This window comes from Mustelus asterias, chromosome 11 (genome assembly GCF_964213995.1).
Source record: "Mustelus asterias chromosome 11, sMusAst1.hap1.1, whole genome shotgun sequence".
Classification (NCBI taxonomy): domain Eukaryota; kingdom Metazoa; phylum Chordata; class Chondrichthyes; order Carcharhiniformes; family Triakidae; genus Mustelus; species Mustelus asterias.
This window is the reverse complement of record NC_135811.1, coordinates 90,598,166-90,623,523: the sequence shown is the minus strand read 5'-3', so window position 1 is coordinate 90,623,523 and position 25,358 is coordinate 90,598,166. Positions and strand designations below refer to the sequence as shown.

General features: G+C 45.4%; 1 protein-coding gene across 2 annotated transcripts in view; it reads right to left on the bottom strand.

Annotated features, from left to right (window-relative positions):
- Positions 1-25,358, bottom strand: part of LOC144500649 (MAGUK p55 subfamily member 2-like) — a 645,619-nt gene that overhangs the window by 348,581 nt on the left and 271,680 nt on the right. The gene's annotated exons all lie outside the window — the stretch shown is intronic.

Sequence of the window (25,358 nt, the reverse complement as noted above, 5' to 3'; positions counted from 1 at the left end):
CAATTTCCTGGTCTAGTCTCAGTAACTGTTTTAGGGGAGTTACTGGGCAGTTATTTCATGTTGTCATTTCACAATCCCAGTCCCCAGTTTGAGAAATCCCCAGGCAATCAGCTACAAGGAAGGTGCAATTTAGCGAGAGCCCCGTTTGTGCCAGGGTTCCGGCCCATGGATCTCGTCAACCCCCCTGGGAGTGTGGGCAAGTTTCCATCTGACCCTTCCATACCAGGTGGGAATTAATGAACTTCACTAAGTAGCCCGCCCAGTATGCAGCTGTACAGATCTCACTGAGACTTCGATACCATTAAAACACTTCAAAATCCCCCAGATCCGCTCTGAGGTGCTTCTGCTGATAGATCAGGGTGATTGTCATTTTAGTTCCTCCCTTGATTCCTTTTATAACAAACATGGTGTCATTTCTAGTCAGTGCAATTAAGACAATTGTGCAGTGGCTCCAAAAACCAATTACAAATCATCAGGGCAATGAGCACGCCAGAAGCTCTCTTCAGATAGTTGGCTTTCAGATAGTTGGCTTCTCTAATAATCATCTAACAGTTTGTTTTAAAATGTTTGCACACGAGACAAAACCTCCCTGATTCAGCCAAATGCTCAAGGAGAAAAGTAAAAGGGAACAGTGTGTACATAATTGCAAAGGCACCAGAATTACTCTGACATTTGGTTAAGGGCCAGAACCCCAACAATACTGGCTTCAGGTAGAGGCTGGGATTTCTGCAGCGGTAACTCACCTCCCGATTCCCTAAATCCTGTCCACCATCTACAAAGCACAAGTCTCGGAATTCTCTTGACTTTTCTAGAAGAGTGCCTCTCCAACAACAATCAAGAAGCTTGACACCATCCAGGACCAATCAGCCTGCTCTACTACCTTAAACATTCACTCCCTCCATCACTGGCATACAGTGGCAGCAGTGTAAAAAGATGCACTGCACCTCACCAGGGCCCCTTTGACAGCACTTTCCAACTGTTACCATCTAGAAGGTCAAGGGCAGCAGATGCATGGGAACCCCACCACAAACACCAAGCCACACACAATCCTGACTTGGAACTGTCTCCTTAACAGCACTGTGAGCATTCCTACGCCACATGGACTGGAGTGGTTCAAGAAGCCAGCTCACTCACCGCCACCTTTACAAGGGCAACAAATGCTGGACATGCCAATGACACCCACATCCAATGTACAAATAGATAAAGGAACCTCACTCCATGATCTGTAGCCCATGTTTCTCAGCTTCCTTTCCACAGCTCATGGATATTTAGATACCCCGGGTGCAGCGATCCTGGCCGATCTTTTCCCAAGTCTCCCATGAGAGCAGGCCTGAGAACTCAAAGTCTCCATAGATTCATTTTGCTAAGCGAGTGTCAGGCATTTTGGCAATATGACCAGCCTAACTCAGTTGTGACTGTCTCAATATGGGGCAGATGCCAGGCATACCAGCCCAGCTGATCACCCCAATGTCTGGTATTGTGTCCTGCTATCTGATATGCAGGAGCTTCCAAAGGCATAGAAACCATAGAAACCCTACAGTGCAGAAGGAGGCCATTCGGCCCATCGAGTCTGCACCCGACCACAATCCCACCCAGGCCCTACCCCCACATATTTACCCACTATTCCCTCTAACCTACGCATCTCAGGACTCTAAGGGGCAATTTTTAACCTGGCCAATCAACCTAACCCGCACATCTTTGGACTGTGGGAGGAAACCGGAGCACCCGGAGGAAACCCACGCAGACACGAGGAGAATGTGCAAACTCCACACAGACAGTGACCCGAGCCGGGAATCGAACCCGGGACCCTGGAGCTGTGAAGCAGCAGTGCTAACCACTGTGCTACCGTGCCGCCCCAGCAGCTCAAGTAAAAGTGCTTCAGCTTCTTGGCATGGTGCTGGTACATGGTGCAAATGTCGCACACATAGATCAGAGTGTGCAGGGTTATTGCTCTTTCATAAGGGAGGTTGACTTACTTCTCTTCATTCCCAGACTGACTGAGGGATTGAGTTTGGGAGTCCGGGGATAATGATGCAGTGATATTAGATCCTTGTCAGACCCCACTTGGAGTACTGTGCTCAGTTCTGGTCGCCTCATTACAAGAAGGATGTGGAAAAGATTGAAAGGGTGCAGAGGAGATTTACAAGGATGTTGCCTGGATTGAGTGGCATGCCTTATGAGGATAGGTTGAGGGAGCTCGGTCTTTTCTCCTTGGAGAGATGTAGGATGAGAGGAGACCTGATAGAGGTATATAAGATGTTGAGAGGCATAGATCGGGTGGACTCTCAGAGGCTTTTTCCCAGGGTGGAAATGGCTGCTACGAGAGGACACAGGTTTAAGGTGCTGGGGGGTAGGTACAGGGGAAATGTTAGGGGTAAGTTTTTCACACAGAGGGTGGTGGGCGAGTGGAATCGGCTGCCGTCAGTGGTGGTGGAGGCGAACTCAATAGGGTCTTTTAAGAGACTCCTGGATGAGTACATGGGACTTAATAGGATGGAGGGTTATAGGTAGGCCTAAAAGGTAGGGATATGTTCGGCACAACTTGTGGGGCCGAAGGGCCTGTTTTTGTGCTGTAGCTTTTCTGTTTCTATGATGCTCAAAGATTAGCAAAGGCTACACTTGCTTAGGCAATTCTTGCCTGTGTCTTGTTATCAATATAGAGAGCTCAAGGGAGTATGATGCAGGCATGGGGAGAATGTGCATACTCCACACAGACAGTCACCCGAGGCGGGAATCGAACCCGGGTCCCTGGCTCTGTGAGGCAGCAATGCTAAACACTGTGCCACCGTGTGGTGGATCAGCTCATCCTTTAAGGTTTGATAATCACCGTTCCCTGCCAGCCTATAGAGATCGTTGATTAACAAATTCACGCTTTTGCTTGGTCGTTGCTTTCTTATATTGTATTCAGTCCTGTCTGTTATTAAATTCTGATGTGATGGGTGCTGAAATAAGAGTCAAAGCTTGCAGGGCATTTTCATAAGAAGCTGAATTTCCCTCAACTTGCTGCCTTGCTTTCACATCATCAGCGATAGATCCTATTGCATAAAGTAGTGTACTGACCTGACTTTTTGTGTGATGCTGAAACAGCTTTGTACCTAGTAAAGCATTTAGAAATCATAGAAACCCTACAGTACAGAAAGAGGCCATTCGGCCCATCGAGTCTGCACCGACCACAATCCCACCCAGGCCCTACCCCTATATCCTATATATTTTACCCACTAATCCCTCTAACCTATGCATCTCAGGACACTCAGGGGCAATTTAGCATGGCCAATCGACCTAACCCACACATCTTTCAACTGTGGGAGGAAACTGGAGCACCCGGAGGAAACCCACGCAGACACAAGGAGAATGTGCAAACTCCACACAGACAGTGACCCAAGCCGGGAATCGAACCCAGGTCCCTGGAGCTGTGAAGCAGCAGTGCTAACCACTGTGCTACCGTGCCGCCTTTTCTCTAGGTGTCCAAGTTCTAAGTCTTTTGCGTGCCTTCTGCACTCTGAAATTGTTCTGGTAGTGGAAGTAGTGTGGATTCTATGCTTCTGCTAAACTTTGGAATTGGTCCTGCCTCTGCGCTTCTTCGGCCCTGTGTTAACTGCCGCCTGCTCTCCAGATCTGTGTCTCAGTTTGTCCCTGCTGCTCCCGCAATGTTCCAACATCTTGGTGAGTCTTAATTTTGTTTTTATTTTGTCCTTCCTTCAAGGATCTCTTTTCTTGCCAGACCTCTGTCTTCTTTCAAGGTTTGCTGTATCGATTACTCGCTGCCGCCGTATCGCACCGTGCAGTCAGGGTCTTGACAGGAGTTTTGAGGATTGTCTATTCTCCCGAAGTACGCTGCTTGAATCTGCAGTTTCTCATAACCCTCACTCTTTACCTCAGTTTAAATTTTAAGTTTAAATTTATTTATTAGTGTTACAAGTAGGCTTACATTAACACTGCAATGAAGTTACTGGGAAAATCCCCTCGTTGCCACACTCCAGTGCCGGTACGGGTACACTGAGGGAGAATTTAGCACCTAACCAGCACGTCTTTCGGACTGTGGGAGGAAACCGGAGCACCTGGAGGATCCCACGCAGACACAGGGAGAACCTGCAGACTCGACACAGACAGTGACCCAAGCCAGGAATCGAACCCGGGTCCCTGGCGCTGTGAGGCAGTGGTGCTAACCACTGTGCCACCGTGTCCCCCCCATAAGGCAAGTATTTACACAGTTGGGTCTAGACATGAGATTGGAGCTTCTTCTCCTTCCCAGACATGTGATCTGATGTCACCATTACATCAACATGAGAAGCATTCATGATGCTAAACCTTTAGTCTACACTCACAGCTGACTGCATCAAATGGTCTCAGTTAGATCAACCAATGTAACATCGAAGATCATGTTCTGTTCTTGGCATCTCTGCTGGAGCTACCTAACTGCAAACACCACTATCAGCCCACTGTAAATGCTCACTAGAGCCCAACATGTAGGTTCACTTGTCATGAAGCTGACTGCGCCCCACTCATTTCAATTGATACCTTCTTTCAATACCATGGGAAAATCCAAATTCAAGATATCAAACATACGAAGGAAATATAAATCTTTAAAGTTTACCAATTATTCAGGAAAAGAATTCTTCTGACATTGTACAGCAATTTGTGTCAATTGTAACACCCACAATAACACTCCAACTCCAGGCAATTTGATGTAGTTTTGGCAATCAACAAACTTGTAAAAAGTCCAAATTGACTTGCTCGCGATAGGAGCACAATCCATTAAATGTTCCGACTGCTTCATGAATAAAAAAACAATTGGGTAAGAAATGCTTAACCATGCACGCAGTCAGAACTGCTGTCAAACCGAAATATGGTTTTGGAGAATGAAATGTCTTTCAACCTATGCATCCATAGAATCCCTACAGGACAGAAGGAGGCTATTAGGCCCACCGAGTTTGCATCGGCTCTCCAACATTCCACCGAAGCCCTATCCCCCTAACCCCACGTATTTATCCCGCTAATTCCTCTAACGTACACATCTTGGGACACTAAGGGGCAATTTAGCATGGCTAATCCACCTAATCCTGCACATTTTTGGACTGTGGGAGGAAACCGGAGCACCCGAAGGAAGCCCACGCTGACACGGGGAGAATGTGCAAACTCCACACAGACAGTCATGTGGAAATCAAGTGAAGTCATAGAATCATACAGTGCAGAAGAGGCCCTTCGGCCCATCAAGTCTGCACCAACACGTGAGAAATACCTGGGCCGGAATTCTCCCATCCCACCTGCCACTGGAATTCTAGAGGTTGGGGAGGGTGGACCATGCAAAGGTCCGTTGAAGTCGGGTGGGAATCTCCAGTTTTCAGGCGAGCGCGGCCGGAGAATCCTGCTCCGATCTCCTACTTAATCCCATTTACCAGCATTTGGCCCATAGCCTTGAATGTCATGACGTGCCAAGTGCTCATCCAGGTGCTTTTTTAAAGGACGCTGGGCAACTTGTCTTTACCACCCTCCCAAGCAGCACATTCCAGACCATCACCACCCTTTGGGTAAAAACATTTTAGCTCACATTCCCCCTAAACCTTCTGCCTCTCACCTTAAATTTGTGTCCCCTCGTGACTGACCCTTTGATTTGATTTGATTTGATTTGATTTATTATTGTCACATGTATTAACATACAGTGAAATGTATTGTTTCTTGCGTGCTATACAGACAAAGCATACCGTTCATAGAGAAGGAAACGAGAGAGTGCAGAATGTAGAGTTACAGTCATAGCTAGGATGTAGAGAAAGATCAACTTAATGCAAGGTAAGTCCATTCAAAAGTCTGACAGCAGCAGGGAAGATGCTGTTCTTGAGTCGGTTGGTACTTGACCTCGGACTTTTGTATCTTTTTCCCGAAGGAAGAAGGTGGAAGAGAGAATGTCTGAGGTCCTTAATTATGCTGGCTGCTTTGCCGAGGCAGCGGGAAGTGTAGCCAGAGTCAATGGATGAGACGCTGGTTTGTGTGATGGATTGGGCTACATTCACGACTTTTTGTCGTTCCTTGTGGTCTTGGGCAGAGCAGGAGCCATACCAAGCTGTGATACAACCAGAAAGAAGGCTTTCTATGGTGAATCGTAGCTGACATGCCAAATTTCCTTAGTCTTCAATTAAGGGAAAAAGCTGCTCCCTATTCACTCTGTCCATGTCCCTCATAACCTTGAACACCTCGATCAGGTCGCATGATACAAACACAACTTCAGAAGAGACTTTAATTTGGGAACACATTACATTGTAGATGTTAGATGTAATATAAAAAAATGTTATCCTTTTTTTTAAAACTTGCCCACTAAGTGTGTTTAACCCAAAGCACAACTGGTCCTGTGAGTCTTCAGTGGAAGCAAATAGCTTCCTCGAACCGTAATTTTCTACCTAAAAAACTTATTCGCAATGTAATTGTGATTTCTACAGGAGTAATTTTTCACCAAGAAGTTAACTAATTTGTTGTCAATGGCACAATCACAAGCAGCTTCAAATGTACCAGGGAACAAGTGTAAAATATAGTAGCTATAGCTACTATAAACTATTGTATCTAGAGATCGTCTTCCGAGCACTGGCCTTCAAGCACTAGATCAACAGGTTAATGAATAAAATAATTATCGTGCTGACTTAGTTTAGACAGCTGGCATCAGACAAAGACTTTTTCCTACCTTTGTGCATCAGTGTCCAGTGGAAGTTTGAAGTATGTAATTAGACAGAGGAAGAGTAGGAAGGCAGTGCAGGGGGTCCCCTGTGGTCATCTCCCTCCAAAAAAGATATACCATTTTGGATACTGTTGGGGGAGATGGCTTACCAGGGGAAGGTGGCAGCAGCCAGGTTCATGGCACTGTGGCTGGCTCTGCTGCACAGGAGGGCAGGAAAAAGAGTAGCAGAGCTATAGGGATTCTATTGTAAGGAGAATTGACAGGAGTTTCTGTGGATGCAAACGAGACTCCAGGATGGTGTGTTGCCTCCCTGATGCCAGGGTAAAAGATGTCTTGGAGTGGCTGCAGGAGACTCTGGAGGGTAAACAGCCAGCTGTCGTGGTGCATATAGGCACCAACAATATAGGTAAAAAAACAGGATGAGGTCCTATAAGCTGAATTTAGGGGGTTAGGAAGTAGGACCTCAGAGGTAGTAATCTCAGGATCGCTACCAGTGCCACATGCTGGCCAGAGTAGGAATGTCAGGGTACCTAAAATGAATACGTGGCTTGAGGGATGGTGCAAGAGGGAAGGATTCAAATTCCTGGGACATTGGAACCAGTTCTGGGGGAGGTGGGACCAGTACAAATCGGACAGTCTGCACCTGGGCAGGATTGAAACCAATGTCCTAGGAGGAGTGTTTGCTGTTGGGGAGGGTTTAAACTAATGTGGCAGGGGGATGGGAATCGATGCAGGAAGTCAGAGGGAAGTAAGGTGGGGACAAAAACAAAAGGCAGGAAGGGGAAAAGTGGAAGGCGGAGAAAACAAAGATAAAAATCAGAAAGGGCCACAATACAGAGTACAGAGATTGTGGAGAACTCAGTGAATGGGTCCAGTAAGGCGAAGACAAATAAAACACAGGGAGAGTGTACAGAACATGATAGGACAGATGGTCTGATCTGTGTTTGCTTTAACGCAAGGAGTATGGTAGATAAGGCAGATGAACTTGAAGCTTGGATTACTACATGGAACTGTGACGTTGTGGCAATTATGGAGACTTGGATGAAAGAAGGGCAGGACTGGTAGCTTAGCATTCCAGGATTTAGATGTTTCAGGCGAGATAGAGACGGTGACAAAAGAGGTGGGGTTGTTGGTTTACTGATGAGGGAGAATGTCACAGCTATACAGAGGGAGGACATCTTCGTGGGATCATCTCAGTGAGGCCATATGGGTAGGACTCAGGAACAGGAGCGATGCAATCACACTGCTGGGGTTATACTACAGACCTCCTAACAGCTGCGTGAAGCGGAGGAACCGATATGTCAGCAGGTTATGGGAAGATGTAAAAACAACAGGGTTGTTGTGATGGGCGATTTTAACTTCCCCAACATAGACTGGGATTCCTTTAGTGCCAGGGGCTTGGATGGGGCAGAGTTTGTTCAGTGTGTCCAAGAGTGCTTCTTGAGGCAATATGTAGATAGTCTAACTCAGGAAGGGGCTATCTTCGACCTGGTTCTGGGAAACGAGCCCGGACAGGTGATTGATGTCTCAGTGGGGGACCATTTTGGGAACAGTGATCACAATTCTATAAGTTTCAAGATGCTTGTAGAAAAGGATAGAAGTAGTCCCAGAGTGAAAGTACTAAACTGGGGGAAGGCTAACTATAACAGTATTATGCAGGAGCTAGGGAATGTAGATAGTGGGCGGCTGTTTGAGGGTAAATCCACATCCGATATGTGAGAGTCTTTTAAATGTCAATTGTTAACAATTCAGGACAAGTATGTTCCTGTAAAAATGAAGGATAAAGATGGCAGATTTGGGAAACCTGGATGACAAGCGAGATTGTGAGCTTAGTGAAAACGAAGAAGGAGGCATACATAAATTTCAGGAATTTGAGAACAGATAAGGTTCTTAAGGAATACAAAGATAGCAGGAAAGAGCTTAAACAGGGACTTAGGAGAGCTAAAAGAGGCCATGAAATGTCCTTGGCAGGCAGGATTAAGGAGATTCCCGAGGCTTTATATACATATACAAGGAGGAAGAGGGTAGCTAAAGAAAGGGAGGTCCACTCAAGGACAGTGGTTTGGCTGCATTTAGTGTATTGGTCTACAATTCTAGTCGCCACACTACCGGAAGGATATTGATGCATTGGAAAGGGTGCAAAAGTTATTTACTAGGATGTTGCCTGGTTTGGAGGATATGGATTATGAAGGAAGGTTGAACAAACTTGGATTGTTTTCATTGGAGCGTCGGGGGATGAGGGGGGGGCCTGATAGAGGTTTAACAAGATTATGACAGGCTTGGATAGAATGGATAGTCAGAGTCTTTTTCCCAGGCTCAAAGGGTCAATTACTTGGGGACATAGGTTGAGTGTGAGAGGGATAAAATTTAAAAGAGATGTAAGGTGTAAGTTTTTCACTCAGAGGGTGGTAAATGCCTGGAACGTGCTGCCAGAGGAGGTGGTGGAAGTAGGTTCTATAACAATGTTCAAGAAGCATCTGGATAGATACATGAACAGGCAGAGAATAGAGGGATATGGACTATGTAGAGGCAAGAAAATATTAGATTAGAGAGGCATCTATGTCAGCACAGACTTGGTGGGCCGAAGGGCCAGTTCCTGTGCTGTACTGTTCTTTGATCTTTTCTTCATTCAGTTATAATGTAACTATAATATTTTTGTTTTGGTCCAAGGTCCATGTTGAGTTAGCTAAGCTCAGATGAAGGAAGGGAACTGTAGTTTCCCTCAGCATGGGTGAGTTTGGACCAGGGGAAGTGGGCGAGGCAAGACATCAGCCGATGTCCCTGGTGTCCGGTGATTCTTGCAGGATAATATACATTTTGACAGGATTGGGCTCAGCTGTATGTGATCCTCCACTTCCCTCAGTGTTAATAAAATCCAAGCCGGCTGGTGAAGTCAAAACCAAGAGACAAAGCTTTTCTTTACTGAGATGGTTTATTGACTTGTTCAGTTTCCCTGCTTTCCTCTCACACCCAGTGTCCCAGCTGTTCCCCTATTTACATGTGCTCAAATTACTTAATTAAACAATGCCAGTGAACAATATAATCTCTACAGTGCAGAATGAGGCCATTCGGCCCATTGAGTCTGCACCGACTCTCCGAAAGAGCATCCTACCCAGGCCCACACCAGCTCGCACTGAACTGAGGTGGGAGGAGAAAGGAGAGTGACAACTAATTTGATTTGATTTATTATTGCCTCATGTATTGGGATAAAGTGAAAAGTATTATTTCTTGCGCGCTATACAGACAAAACAGACCATTCACAGAATAGAATCATAGAGTCATAGAGGTTTACAGCATGGAAACAGGCCCTTCGGCCCAACTTGTCCATGCCGGCCTTTTATTTTGAACCACTAAGCTCGTCCCAATTGTCCGCATTTGGCCCATGTCCTTCTATACCCATTTTACCCATGTAACTGTCTAAGATGCTTTGGAAAGACAAAATTGCACCCATCTCTACTACTACCTCTGGCAGCTCGTTCCAAACACTCATCACCCTCTGCGTGAAAAAAATTGCCCCTCTGCACCCTTTTGTATCTCTCCCTTCTCAACCTAAACCTATGCCCTCTAGTTTTAGACTCCCCTACCTTTGGGAAAAGATGTTGACTATCTAACTGATCTATGCCCACAGGAGAGAAGGAAAGGAGGGGGTGTGGAATGTTTGATTTGATTTATTATTGTCACATGTATTAACATACAATGAAAAGTATTGTTTCTTACGTGCTGTGCAGACAAAACATGCCGTTCATAGAGAAGGAAATGAGAGAGTTCAGAATGTAGTGTTACAGTCATAGCTAGGGTATAGAGAAAGATCAACTTAATGCAAGGTCGGTCCATTCAAAAGTCTGACGGCAGCAGGGAAGCTGTTCTTGAGTCGGTTGGTACATGACCTGAGACTTTTGTATCTTTTTCCCGACGGAAGAAGGTGGAAGAGAGAACTTCCGGGGTGCATCGGGTCCTTAATTATGCTGTATATGTATGTAGGTAGCATGTATTATATGCAGTGTTGCAGTTACAGACAGGGCGAAAAGAAAGATCCGTTTAATGTATGATCGGACCATAAAGAGTTAGAGTTCAGCTTTAAGGGCAGAGAACAAGAATAAAAGACAGAATTAGAGGGTTTGCTGCTGGGAACAGTTTGCAAGAAGTCACCTCGCTCCGGCGCCACTAACTAAGAGAGGAGAGTACAATGTTAAATAAATGCAGCAAAACTGGAGGATGGTCAGTGGCGAAGGGTGAAGATGAATGTTAGTTTGAACTGGGGAAAGGAGAAAAGTGCAAGATTGAATCGAGTGAAGGAAAAAGCAGAAGCACGCTACGGAAATAAAGGGTAGAAGTATGAATTAGGAGGCATGGAAGACAGTCTCCGTGAGCTTAATGAGTGACTGGGAGAGCACAACATTGCTGCACTGAGTCCAGAGGGTGGGTCCCTTTAAGAGTGGAGTTGTGAAGATTGGAGGGGGAGAACGTTCCGGCAATAACTGTTCAGGTATTCTCCAAAAAGCATTAGGAAGCCAAATACTGTTCTGCTTTACCTTTGAGATTAAAAATCTGATCTGTTTTATAGAGTATAACAGTTAATCAGAATTGCCACTTTTGGAAACGGGCGCAACTTGCTGATAAAAATCAAGCCCATTGCTTCCTATTTCATTTGTTATCGTTTCAAATGATGTTGAAACGATTCTCCTGAGAAACAACTTTGTTTAAAATTCTCTTTTCCCCAGCAGCAACAGATAATCAATTACCCAGGGACAAAGACTTTTATTAATTAAAGATAATTGCCAGGTAGAAGATTTGATTCACTGTCGGGTCATCACAGTCAGGGCTGCAGGTAACAGATTTGCAATCCTGCTTATTCACCCCAAACGTTGCGCCATACACTTATCTCCCCACATTCTACTTCATTAAATAGAGTGACGCAGGTTACCAAGGTCATAAGAAATGCAAACAAAGCACCAGGGTCTGTTTCCAGAGGAGTTTAATTAATAAGCAGAGAAATATTGTTAAATGTCCATTGAATCTTGGTTAGAGCACTGTGCCACGGTCCTGGTCACCGTATTATAAAGAGTTCGCAAACTTGGCACCACTGGAGAAGACACAAAAATGATCTACGAGGATGGCACTGAGAGCTTATAATTTTCAGGAACCACTGAACGGACTGGGGTTCTTTCCTCAGGAAATGAGAAGGCTGGAGTGTGAACTATTACAAGACTTAAAATTAGCAAGATGTTTGGTAGGTTATGTTAGAGAAGATTATTCCAAAATTAGGAGTCATAGTCACTAATGAATCCAAAAAGAATTCAGGAGAAGCTCCTTTAATTCTATACACTGCAAGAATGGTCTTCTAGATCATTTTCAAAATGGTAAAATAGGGCCCAATGTCTCTATTTGGAGGCTGCTGTTTGCAACCTGCTGGCAGAAATAGGGCCCTATTTTACTATTTTAATTCTAAGAGCTGGGTGGACTTGAAACTGGGAGTGTTTCAGATCTGACTTTTAGACCCGTTCTCAGGCCCCTCCATACACACTCTGCCTGAAAAAATATCAGCAAAAAATCGTGTTGCACAAGTCTGTGAGCGGGGCCTAACGCACCCAAGATCCTGCAGCTCCGATCGGCACCTCCGATCACAGCCTTGGTAATAGAAATAGGTTAGCAGTTAAGAATTGTATCTTGTCATGTTTAAGCATTTCAATTGGTAAAAGCTAAATTAGTTCATTTGTTATAGTTAAACTGTATTGTTCAGCAAAATATGTTTTGATTATAGTTTCCTAGTGTGTCAATAGAATCACACCTGGAGTGAAACATCTTATTCTCACATTAATGCCAAAATAGAAAAACTGTTGGGGTTTAGTCGGGCTTCACAACATACCTTGGGGTTTTGATCAGTACCCTAACAGAAGCTGGCACCCGTGGAATCAAACCCCAGTGAGAGTCACTACGTTTCGGACAGTGGTTCTCAAACCTATTGCATGGCCATCTGAAGGAATGTAAAAGACCCTTCACTGGTCCTACGCCACCTGCTTTTGCTTGCCATTGCAAAATAAAGTTCATTAGAATGAATAGGAAGGAAGGAATAGTAACAGGAATTGCATCTTGCAGCCGTATGTTGTTGGCAATGGCAGGAGGCGCCTCAGCGTACCAAGTCCAGGAAACTCTGACTGTGCATGGAGTCAAAAGTCCATTGAACCTTTGTCATTGAATATCAGTTTTAGGGGCTTACACCTGGAGGACCTTGGTGGACCACTGCCTTGTGAGAGGAGACAATGAAGGGGGAGGAATGACAAGGCAAGAGAAGTTTCCTAAATGCACCAAAATACTGAAAGCACAATAACTAGGAAAAATTTAGTTGGACATTCAATCTGTTGGATTGTGGTGATTGACTGGAAGTCCCTTATTTATTGTGTTCACCAATGCCGTCACAGTGGGAAACAACACAGATGGTACAATTAGCATGTATCACAATATCAAATATTTCCAGGCTACAAGTAGCTTCACATTCCATCTGTGACAAACACATTATGTAAACTATTTCCAATTAATATTAACATTCTCAGAAAATGAGATGCAACCATGTCAGGCTCAAAGAGAAATCAAAACCATTACCACTCAATAGCGCCCTCTGGTGATTCCATTACGGATCAAGCCACATTTTTCAAAAAGCTCTTTCACCAGCTAAACTTTCCAACGCTTACACAACAAAGCAGTTTCGGAGTTCCGAAGAAGGGCATCTAAAATTCTAATTAACAGAAAAGTAGCATTTAACCAATGATTGAGATGCTAGTTCACAACTGCAATTTGAAACCCACAGCAAATGATAGAGGTAGCTTTCTTCAAATATGCATTTGAATTATAGTTGGTTAATTGTACTGGGTATCAGTTGCCAGTGATAGGAATCAGGATCATGGGATGTGGTCAAATTCTATTTCTATGTCAACAATATGGAGCCATAAGACCATAAGACATCGGAGCAGAATTAGGCCACTCGGCCCATCGAGTCTGCTCCGCCATTCAATCATGGCTGATTTTTTTTCATCCCTATTCTCCTGCCTTTTCCCCAGAACCCCTGATCCCCTTATTAATCAAGAATAATTAATCAAGCCAAGCTCTTGGAGACAGGTTCGTGAACTCTTATTTGCCAATTGGCGGGATTTTATGGCTTTTCCCGCCAGCCAACTTCTGATCCTGCCAAAGGTGCCCCCCCCCCCAACACCCCCCCCCCACTATCCTCCCACCCACCCACCACACCCCCTTCCCCCCCCCCCCACCCCTCCCCAGCCAAGGCAGTTTCTCCAGCAGCGGGACTGGTGAACCACACAAAATTGTGAAAACATTGGCAGGACTGGAAGATCCCGCCAGCAGCCAATGGCAAGCTGGAGGTGGTGAGGGGGTCTGAAAAATCCCAACCAATGGGCGGGATTTTACGGGCGCGGTCGTCCTGAAACCGTAAACTCCTGCCCGAGGTCAATGAACCTTTCCAATGCTGCGATTCCCGTGATGAGCGTGGTCGCAAAATTCCGGACGATGTGTTAAGACAGTGCGCCCAAATGTTTTCCCAACGCGACCTCATTTTAATTAATCTAATTTGATTAAAATTAGTGGTGGGGGGGAGGGAGCGATCATTAGAGAGGGATTGGGCAGGTGGGGGTGGGATTTGTTTGCTCTGAAGAAAACAAAGGCCTACCTTTCTACCTTTCCACAGGCTATGGTTGTAGCAGCAATTAGGTCCGGAACTCACCGACTGTTCACGCCACCACTGCCAGTGGGAACAGGGAATTTGGCGCTCAGCCAAATCTCCGTTCACGGCAGCGGGACCGGAGAATCCCAACTGCAGCCGAGGCTGGAGAATCTGGCCCCAGGCCTCTAAGAACACAAAGACACGATCACTGAGAAAAAAACCCAAATATCTGAAGGGACCTTGCCGCTGTCAAAACTCAGCCTGAACTGCTGGTGACTCCAGATCACAGTTTGGGAACCCTTTATATGAAGTATTTTGATCAAGTCGGAATTTCTTAAAAAGCTGTGAAAATACCGAGTGAAGAGAGACAGGAGAACATGGAAGGCAATCTTTGAATTCATAGAATCATAGAATCCCTACAGTGCAGAAGGAGGCCATTCAAGCCATCAAGTCTTCACTGACTACAATCCCACACAGGCTCTATTCCTGTTACCCCAAGTATTCACTCTGATAATCCCCCTTACACTAGTGTCAATTTAGCACGGCCAATCAACCTAACACGCACATTTTTGGACTGTGGGAGGAAACCCATGCAGACATGGGGAGAACGTGCAAACTCCGCACAGATAGTTATCTGAGGCTAGAATTGAACCCGACTTTGGTCTGATAAGTTGCAATGTCAATGAAAATCATAATGCTTATGTTTTGTTTTCTAAAGTATGAATGGGGTAAGATGTACTATGTGCATGGTTTGAGATTGATTTAATTCCTGGTAAACAGGTTATTCTGTCGCCTGAGGCCGGAATTGAATCCGGGTCCTTAGCACTGTGAGGCAGCAGTGCTAACCACTGTGCCACCGTGCCACCCAATTAAAAGGGGAGAGTTAAAAGCAACTGGGGAAAAGAAGCTAACAACTGGTAGGTGAATGAAGGGATGTGAGGAAAATATTACCGTCTTCTCTGACTAGTTTCTGACCAGAATTAAACCAAATACTTGAAAGTAGACTGGATGCTATGAATGAAAGCATTGAAGAAATGGATTAAGATGCACATTTGTTAAATGGGACATTCCAACGTGGAAAGACTTCCTTTTCCCAACTGGGTGTTTGACATTCAGCTTTCATGCATTCAACCAAGTTGGCAGCATTACACTTTATCAAGAAAGATACCATCTTTGTCTTTTCCAAGATTAAAGATATCGGTTTATTTTGCTTTATATCATAACAATGGATACAATTCAGTGCAGATTTTAAACAGTTCGATCATCACTGACTCAACATAATGTTGCTTCATTCCTAGTAGAAATGTGGCCATTGCGTTTCTTATCATCGCCAACAATAGCCCTTCTGAGTGAAGTTGCAAATCATTGTTGAATTGCGGATGGTTTTGTGGTGCGGCTAACCTCATTTTTACCCTCAAGGAAAGGCTTTGCACCCTACCAGTCCAAGCCAGGTTAAATCCAGATCACGGGCATTCGGCCTCTGATATTCGGGTAAGCGTTCTCCAAGGCGGCCTTCGCGACACACGACAGCGCAGAGTCGCTGAGCAGAAACTGATAGCCAAGTTCCGCACACACGCGGACGGCCTCAACCGGGATATTGGGTTCATGTCACACTATTTGTAACTCCCACAGTTGCATGGACCTGCAGAGTTTCACTGGCTGTCTTGTCTGGAGACAATACACATCTTTTTAGCCTGTCTTGATGCTCTCTCCACTCACGTTGTTTTGTTTCTTAAAGACTTGATTAGTTGTAAGTATTCGCATTCCAACCCATTATTCATGTAAATTGAGTCTGTGTCTTTTATAAGCTCTGTTTGTGAACAGAATTCCCACTCACCTGAAGAAGGGGCTTAGAGCTCCGAAAGCTTGTGTGGCTTTTGCTACCAAATAAACCTGTTGGACTTTAACCTGGTGTTGTTAAACTTCTTACTGTGTAAATCCAGATCACCAGCCATGCTATTTTAAAATAATAAAAGCAGGAAATGCTGGAAATACTCAGCAGGTCAGGCAGCATCTGTGGGAAAAGAGACAGGGTTTCAGGTTGATGACCTTACATCAAAACTCATCAGGGGCCTTGACCTGACATGTTGGCCAGAATCTTCTGGCTGTTCGTGCCCTATCACCACTGCAGGCGAGGACGAAGGATTTGGAGCTCAGCCAAATTTCCATTCACTGCCGCGGGACCAGAAAATCCCGCCGGCATTAATGGTCGGAGAATCCCGGCCGTTCACCCTGTTTCTAACTCCACATATATTCCCTGATCTGCTGAGTATTTAAAGTTTATTTATTAGTGTCACAAGTTGGCTTACATCAACACTGCAATGAAATTACTGTGAAAATCCCCGAGTCGCCATACTCTGGTGCCTGTTCGGGTACATTGAGGGAGAATTTATCATGGCCCAATCTACCTAACCTGCACATCTTTCGGACTGAGGGTGGAAACCCACGGAGACACGAGGAGAATGTGCACACTCCACACAGACAGTGGCCCAAACCGGGAATCGAGCCCGGGTGACCTGGCGCTGTGAGGCGTTAATCACTGTGCCACCGTGCCGCCCTGTTTCTAACATTTTCTGTTTTTGTTTCAGGTTTCCAGCTTATATAGTGTTTTGCTTTGCCAATGTTATTTTAAACTGTACATTTGAATACTAACTAAACATTTAATCAATTTTCTCCATCAAGATTTACTACATTTCCGAGATTCAAGACATTGAGATCAGGCTTTAAATAGACTCGTTTGAAAGCTGGAGATGTTACTCAATAACATCAATTATGCAACAGCCACTTTGAATATAGAACTTTTGAACATTGATTATCTCCGACTCACCCTCCCAAAAAGTGATTTATCCCAGTTGGCACGTCCTTCTGATTACGAACTTCTTTTGATCTCACGGATAAGGAACACTCATAGTACAATACATTAGAGCACCTATGTGCCACCCCGTTTGTGACACACTTCATTTGACAGATTACGATCACGATGGTCATCTTTATGTGCGTCATTTGTTGAGGCTTTAATGAAATAGTCAGTGAAGCACAGCAAGACTATAATACGGTCAAAGCGATAAAAAGCTGAATGGACGTCATCACCTTTTCGGAATGATGTTGAGTAGAATGCTGATATAATGTTGTGTGTCAAGAACTTATGAAGTTGAGTCTGCGTTTCTGAGACTGCAGCAAGATGTTCAAAACATATACAACTCATCATAGAATCATAGAATCTCTATAGTGCAAAAGGAGGCCATTTGGCCCATCGAGCCTGCACCGACCACAATCCCACCCAGGTCCTATCCCCATAACCCCATGTATTTACCTTGCTAATCCCCGCTACACTAAGGTCAATTTAGCATGGCCAATCCGTCTAACTGCACATCTTTGGACTGTGGGAGGAAACCAGAGCACCGGAGGAAACCCACGCAGATCAAGGGGAGAATGTGCAAACTCCACACAGACAGTGACCTGAAGCCGGAATCAAACCTGGGTCCCTGGTGTTGTGAGGTAGCAGTAAAGTAAAAAGTAAAGTAAGATTTATTTATTCGTCACAAGTAAGGCTTCCATTAACACTGCAATGAAGTTACTGTGAAATTCCCCTGGTCGCCACACTCCCGCGCCTGTTCGGGTCAATGCACTAGTGCTAAATACTGTACCACCGCAGGAAATTCTGACTGTAAGTTGCACCCAAAGTGAAAAAGAGATTCAAAATCTTACAATTTGGTTATAAATAAACTCTTCACTCATTCAAATTAAAATATCAAGGCCAAAATTTCCCCAGGACATTGTCTGCATTCCCTGTGTCTGCATGGGTTTTCTCCGGTGCTCCCACACTCCAAAGGTGTGCAGGTCAGGCTGATTGGCCATACTAAATTGCCCCTTAGTGTCAGGGAGATTAGCAGGGTAAATATGTGGCCTTACGGGGATAGGGCCTGGATGGCAGTGTTATCGGTACAGGCTCGAAGGGCTGAATGGTCTCCTTATGCTTGTAGGGATTTTATGGTTTTATGATAGGGCAGGTTTGGGGTGGATCAGGGTGGGAAATTCCAGGAAAATGACGTGAGGATCTCAAAGTGAACAGACTTTCCTTCAGCTTTCCCCAGAGTAGCATTGGGGATGAGCAGGGAATCACCTTGAATCTTGTAATAAACATGTTGTTGAGCTTGTTAAGAAACCCATCATAAACTACTCCAGCCACTAATCCTGAAATTCCCAGCCATGGAAACTGTTTACATGACCTGTTAGCAACTCGTCAGGATCATCAAGATGAACGCAGAGTGGGTAGAACTTAGTCAATGCAACTGACAAGCTGGGAAGGCTTCCACCAATGAAACTGAAAGGCTCCAGCCACGTCCAATGAGAGACTGCTGTTCAAAGTACTTCTCTCACAGAGATTGCTAACACCCTTTGACAGGTGATGTCCAATTTCACCTGTCTAGCGCTTCACTCACCTTCAGTTGCCTTTGCCTGTTGCCAGTCTTCACCACAGAAGCAGCTTATGCAGCATCTTCCAAACCCACGGCCACTTCCATCTAGAAGGACAAGGGCAGCAGATACATGGGAACACCACCACCTGCAAGTTCCTCTCCAAGCCCCTCACCATCCTGACTTGGAAATATATCGCTGTTCCTTTGCAGTCGCTGGGTCAAAATCCTGGAATTCCCTCCCTAACGGCATTGTGGGTCAACCCACAGCACGTGGACTGCAGCGATTCAAGAAGGCAGCTCACCATCACCTTCTCAAGGGCAGCTAGGGATGGGCAATAACTGCTGGCCAGCCAGCGATGCCCATGTCCCACGAATGAATTTTAAAAACCATCCATCACTGCAGAGAGGCAAGGACAATTCCGGGTTCAATTCCGACCTCGGGTGACTGTGTGGAGTTTGCACATTCTCCCCGGGTCTATGTGGGTTTCCTCGGGTGCTCCGGTTTCCTCCCACACTCCAAAGATGTGCGGATTAGGTTGATTGGTCATGCAAAATTGCCCCTTAATGTCAGGGGAATTCGCAGAGTAAATACGTGGGATTGGGGGGTTGGTGCCTGGGTGGGATTGTTGTCAGTGTAGGCTCGATGGGCTGAATGGCCTCCTTCAGCACTGTAGGGATTCTATGATTCCATTCTATCACTGCAGGTGCAGCAGCAGGAACAACGCCAACAATAGTACCAGCTGCCTCCCCTTCACCGACTTGTCCCTCACCTGGGCAGTATGATGGACACCACGTTCCCACTGGAAAGAGGTGAGACACCCAACACGTGGTCCATAGGCCGAGGATCAGCTCCCTCAGCATGTTCAAGTAGCAGTGTCTCAGGAGGCTCAGGTGCTCACACAGCTCACTACAGAACCTGTTGCCTCCTGGAACAATGCCTCCTCCCCAGTGGAGCAAGTAGGCACATAGTGGCCATGGGCAACAAGGTCATGTCCCTGGAGGTGCCACTTTCCCCGAATCTCCACCACACACCAGGTTGTATGCCCTCTTCTCCTGCAAGGAGTGGTTGTAATGGATTCTGTGGAGAGGAGTGAAGGACCCTATTTGTGGAGGATGACTGTAAGGCACGGATGCAAAAGGGCAAAAGGTTGAGGGTGAGTGCCAGCTGTTCACATGGGTATGTGAGGTGGCTAGACTGACAGTGAAGTGAAGCTGCAAGATGTCTTGTCCTGAGGAGTTCTGTGCAGGAGAATGCTGTGAAAGTCAATGCTGGCGCTAGAAAGTGTAAAACCAATCCTTTTCTTTCCCCCCTGAGGTCCTGGGTCATTTTGGTGCACTGTCTCGAGGTTACAGGGAGCAGACTTCCACCCAAACCTGCTTGGCTGTCCACTCCCTCACCTCACTGCAGTCCCTCACATCTCTCAACAGAACCTCCAGGTATCACAGAAGCACAGAATATTACAGTGCAGAAGAGGCCCTTCGGCCCATCGCCGTCTGCACAAATGCATGAAAGGCCCTGACCTGCCCACCTAATCCCATTTGTCAGCACTTGTCCTTGAATGTTATGGCATGCCAAGTACATGCCAAGGTTAAAGTGAGAGACCAGACAGGGCAGTCCTACGTACCTCCTTTCCATTCCTGTGGTTGCATCAGCCTCAGAAATCCAAGTTCAGGTGATCTTACCTGACCCATTCCATGGCCCTTTGAACGAAACATCTTTTTGCTGGAGGAATTTCAGCTCAGGGTCATTGCACTGGAGGCCAAGCTGCAGACACTGTGACAATCAGGGAGGGGCAAAATTAATTGGACACATTGTTACAGGAGGAAGTCACACCCCTTAGGACAAGGTAATCTGATTTGATCAGTTGTCAGAGACAGGAGGGTGTGACTGCGAGAGAGACAGGAATGGGGATCAAGAGGTTGATGTGCAGGAACCTCAGCCCTTGCAATTATCCAATAGGTTCAAGGTTCTTGCATCATGCTTAGATTAAAGTAGAGACTGCAGGGTGGATGGGAAAACCGACCATGGCACCACAGCGACCATAGCATCATGGTACAGGAAGCATTCAAACAGTTGGGGGAGGGGAGGGTGGATTATATACAATGTAGTGATAGTAGGGGACAGTATAATCATGGGGATACATACACTTCTCTGCAGCTAAGAGTCCAGAAGACTGTGTTACCTGTCCAGGACCAGGATTCAGGACATCTATTCTGGGCCGGAGAGGAAGCTGCATTGGGAGAGGCAGGATCCAGTTGCCGTGGTCCATGTAGGCACAGTGGCACAGTGGCTAGTACTGCTGCCTCACAGCGCCAGGGACCCGGGTTTGATTCCCAGCTTGGGTCACTGTCTGTGCGGAGTTTGCACGTTCTCCCCGTATCTGTGTGGGTTTCCTCCGGGTGCTCCGGTTTCCTCCCACAGTCTGAAAGACGTGCTGGTTAGGTGCATTGACCCAAACAGGCGCCGGAGTGCGGCGACTAGGGGATTTTCACAGTAACTTCATTGCAGTGTTAATATAAGCCTTACTTGTGACTAATAAATAAACTTGAAAACGTTAAAAAAAAGAACATAGGTAAAATTAGGAAAGAGGTTCTACTTAGGGATTAGGAGCAGCTAGAGGCTAAATGAGAAAGCAGAACCTCAAAGGTAATAATCTCCAGACTATTATCTGAGCCTCAAACTAATTGGAATACGGTAAGTAGTATTAGAGAGTTGAAAATGTGGCTCAGAAGCTGGTGTGGGAGAAATGGGCTTCAATTCATGGGACATTTGCAGCAGTGCTGGGAAAGTGGGAGCTGTATCATTGGGACAGTCTTCACCTGAACTGTGCTGGGACTAATGTTCTGGTGGGAGCTATAACAAGTGCAGTAGAAAGAACTTTAAACTGAATAGTAGGGGCGAGGGATCGAGTGAAAATGTAATAAATTGAAAAAGGGGGCAAGGCAAGAGACCAAGGTAGCAATAAGAGAATTGATAATATGAATGTGGCAGGAAGGGACAGAGTGCGTGAGTAGGTAAGACTGGAGGTTGCAAAAATAATAAAAAGACGGAATTAAAAGGCACTCTATCTGAATGCACACAGTATTCGCAACAAGGTCGGTGAATTGATGGCACAAATACATGCTAACCACTGTGCCGCCCCATTCTTTTCATTGTACAATGAGAAAATGCTAATCAATAATTTGACTGTAAAGGAACCTCGAGGAAAGAGTTACCGTGATATGAGAGAATTTTACATTAAATTTGAAAGTGATGCAGTTCAATTCAAAACTAGGATATTAAACCTTAACAAAGGAAACTATGAAGGTATAAGGGGCTATGGTAGATTTGGAAATGACATTGAACAGTATAACAGTGATCAGACAACGGCTCGCATTTAAAGAACTAATACGTGGCGGGATTTTCCGACCGCGTTCATCCCAAAACCGTAAAATCCCATTCAAGGTCAATGGACCTTTCCATGGTCCACCCCTCGCCCGCTACGAGTCATGTGGCGGGCAGAACGAGAAAATTCACCCCGTGGTTTAAAACAAATTTTGAGGCACAAAAACTCAGCAGGAAAGGTGATCCAACCATTGCGAACAAAAGAAGTGTTAGATCAAAGAAAGAGGCTTCTCAAGTTGCCAACAAAATTGGTGAGGCTGAGGATTGGGAGCATTTGAGAATTCAGCAAAGAGGACCAATAAACTGAGAAAGAAAGAGAAAATCGAAACGTGAAAATAAATTATTGAGAAACACAAAAACAGACTGCGAAAGTAGCACGCAAAAAGGAAAAAGATTAGCAAAGACAAATGTGAGCCCACTATAGGCAGAGACAGGTGAATTTATCATGGCAAATAAGGAAGTGGCAGAGGAATTAAACAAATACTTTGTGCCTGTCTTCACAGAGGAAGATACAAAAAATCTCCCAGGAATCTCAGGTGGCACGGTAGCACAGTGGTTAGCACTGTGCTCCCAGCTCCAGGGACCTGGGTTCGATTCCCGGCTTGGGTCACTGTCTGTGTGGGGTTTGCACATTCTCCTCGTGTCTGCGTGGGTTTCCTCCGGGTGCTCCGGTTTCCTCCCACAGTCCAAAGATGTGCGGGTTAGGTTGATTGGCCATGCTAAAAAATTGCCCCTTAGTGTCCCGAGATGTGTAGGTTAGAGGGATTAGTGCGTAAATATGTAGGGATATTGGGGTAGGGCCTGGGTGGGATTGTGGTCGGTGCAGACCCGATGAGCTAAATGGCCTCTTTCTGCATTGTAGAGTATCTATGATCTATGAATATGAGAGAACCGTGGGACTAGTGAAAATGAGGAACTGAAAGAAATTAGTATTCGTTTTAAAAAAAAACATTCTGGAGAAATTAATGGGACAGAAGGTTGCTAAAACTCCTGGACTGATGATTCACATCCCAGAGGGCTGAGAAAGGTGGTGTAGACACAATGAATGCATTGGTGGTCATCTTCCAAAATTCTATACATTCTGGAACATTCCCAAAGATTGGAAGGTAACAAATATAACCCCAATGTTTAAGAAATGAGGGAAAAAGAAAATGGGGACCTACAGACATGTCATCAGTAATAGTGAAAATTGTAGAATCTATGAGGAAGGATTTGATAATGGATACCTAGCAAATAATAGGTAGAGCCAACATGGATTTATTAAATGTAAATCATGTTTGACAAACCTGTTGGAGTTTTTTATTTGAGGATGTTACTAGCTGAATGTATAGCGGTGGATTGGGATTTTCTGAAGGCTTTCAATAAGATGAAAGATTAGTGAGTGAAACTGAAACAGATGGAATTGGAGTAATGTACTGATATGGATTGAGAGTGAGGTCAATGGGCAGAAAACAGAGCAAGAGTAAATGGATCATTGTCAGGTCACCAGGCTGTGACTAGTGGGCTCCTACATGGATCAGTAGAGGGGCCCCAACTATTCACAATCTATAGCAGTGATTTGAATGTGGAATATAACATTTCCAAGTTTGCTGATGACACAAAGGTAGGTGAGAATGTGAGTTGTGCAGAGGATGCAAAGAGGCTTCAAGGGGATTTAAATAGTCTAAAGGAAGGGGCAAGAAATTGGAAAATGGTAGGTCGAAAGATATGCAGGTTAGGTTGATTGGCCATGCTAAACTACCCCTTAGTGTCCCAGGATGTGTAGGTTAGGGGGGTTAGCGGGTTACAGGGATAGGGCAGGAGATGGGCCTGGTAAGATGCTCTGTCGGAGAGTCGGTGCAGACTCAATGGGCCAAATGGCCTCTTGTGCACTGTAGGGATTCTATGATTCTATGATAATGTGAAAAAATATCATGATAAATTGCCCCTTAGTGTCAAGCGGACTAGCAGGGTAAATATGTGGGGTTAGGGGGATGGGCCTGGGTGGGATTGTTGTCGGTGCAGGCTCGATGGGCCGAATGGCCTCCTTCTGCAATGTAGGGATTCTACGATTCTACAAAAAAATGTGAAGTTACTTACCTTGGTAGGAAAAACAGAAATGCAGAGTATTTCTTAAATGGTGAGAGATTGGGAAATGGTAGTTTTTGTTCATTAGTCACTGAAAGCATGCAGGTGCAGCAAATGATTAGGAAGGCAAATGGTATGTTGGTCTTTATTGCAAGAGGATTTGAGTACAGCAGGAAAGATGTCTTTCTGCAAAAGTAGAAATCCCTGGTGAGACCACGGCTAGACTATTGCATACCAAGGGAAGGAGATACTTGCCACAGAGGGAGTGCAATGAAAGTTCACAACACTGATTCCTGGGATGGTGCGATTTGTCCTCCCAGGAGAGACTGAGAAGACTGGGCCTGAAGTGCACAAAATACTTACAGGGCTCAACAAAAGATGCAGTAAGGATGTTTCCCCTGGCTGGGGATCCACTGGGGAAGGCTGGAGGAGGGGAAGGGATGGGAGGTGGTTATAGGACAGCAGGCAGTATCCGAATAAGGGATAAGCCATTTAAGACTGAGCTGAAGAGGAATTTCTTCACTCAGAGAGTAGTGAATCTTTGAAATTCACTCCCCCAGTGGTTCCTCAGCCACTGAGTATATTCAAGACAGAGATCCCTTGGGAGCTCAAATATTTTTCGAAATATTTGAGCTCTCAAGGGATATGCGGATACTGCAGGAAAGAGCATGGAAGTAGATTAGCCCTGAATCTAGTTGAGTGGAACAATAGGCTCAAGGGTTGAATGGCCTCCCCTGCTCCTGGGACAGAATAGACATGTCATCCTACCTTCTCTCTCTAATTGGTCAGGTAGCCTCGAGTCATGATGTCAACTTGTTTTCTCTGTTAAAGAGCAAATGCTGGGTGTGCTGTGCAGAGTTGGGTTCCAGACCTGAAAGTGCCATTGTGGCAGGGACTAAAGTGGTTCCACCCACAATGACACAATCCCATTGAGCCCCTTTCACAATTCAGTAAGATCTTGGAGCGTAGGAGACTGAGTGGTGACCTCACAGAGGTATATAAGACCATAAGAGGCATGGATAGGGTAAATGCACTCAGTCTTTTACCCAGGGTTGGGGAATCGAGAACTAGAGGGCGTAGGTTTAAGTTAAGAGGGGAAAGAATTAATGGGAACCTGAGGAGCAATTTTTTACACAGAGGGTGGTACGTAGG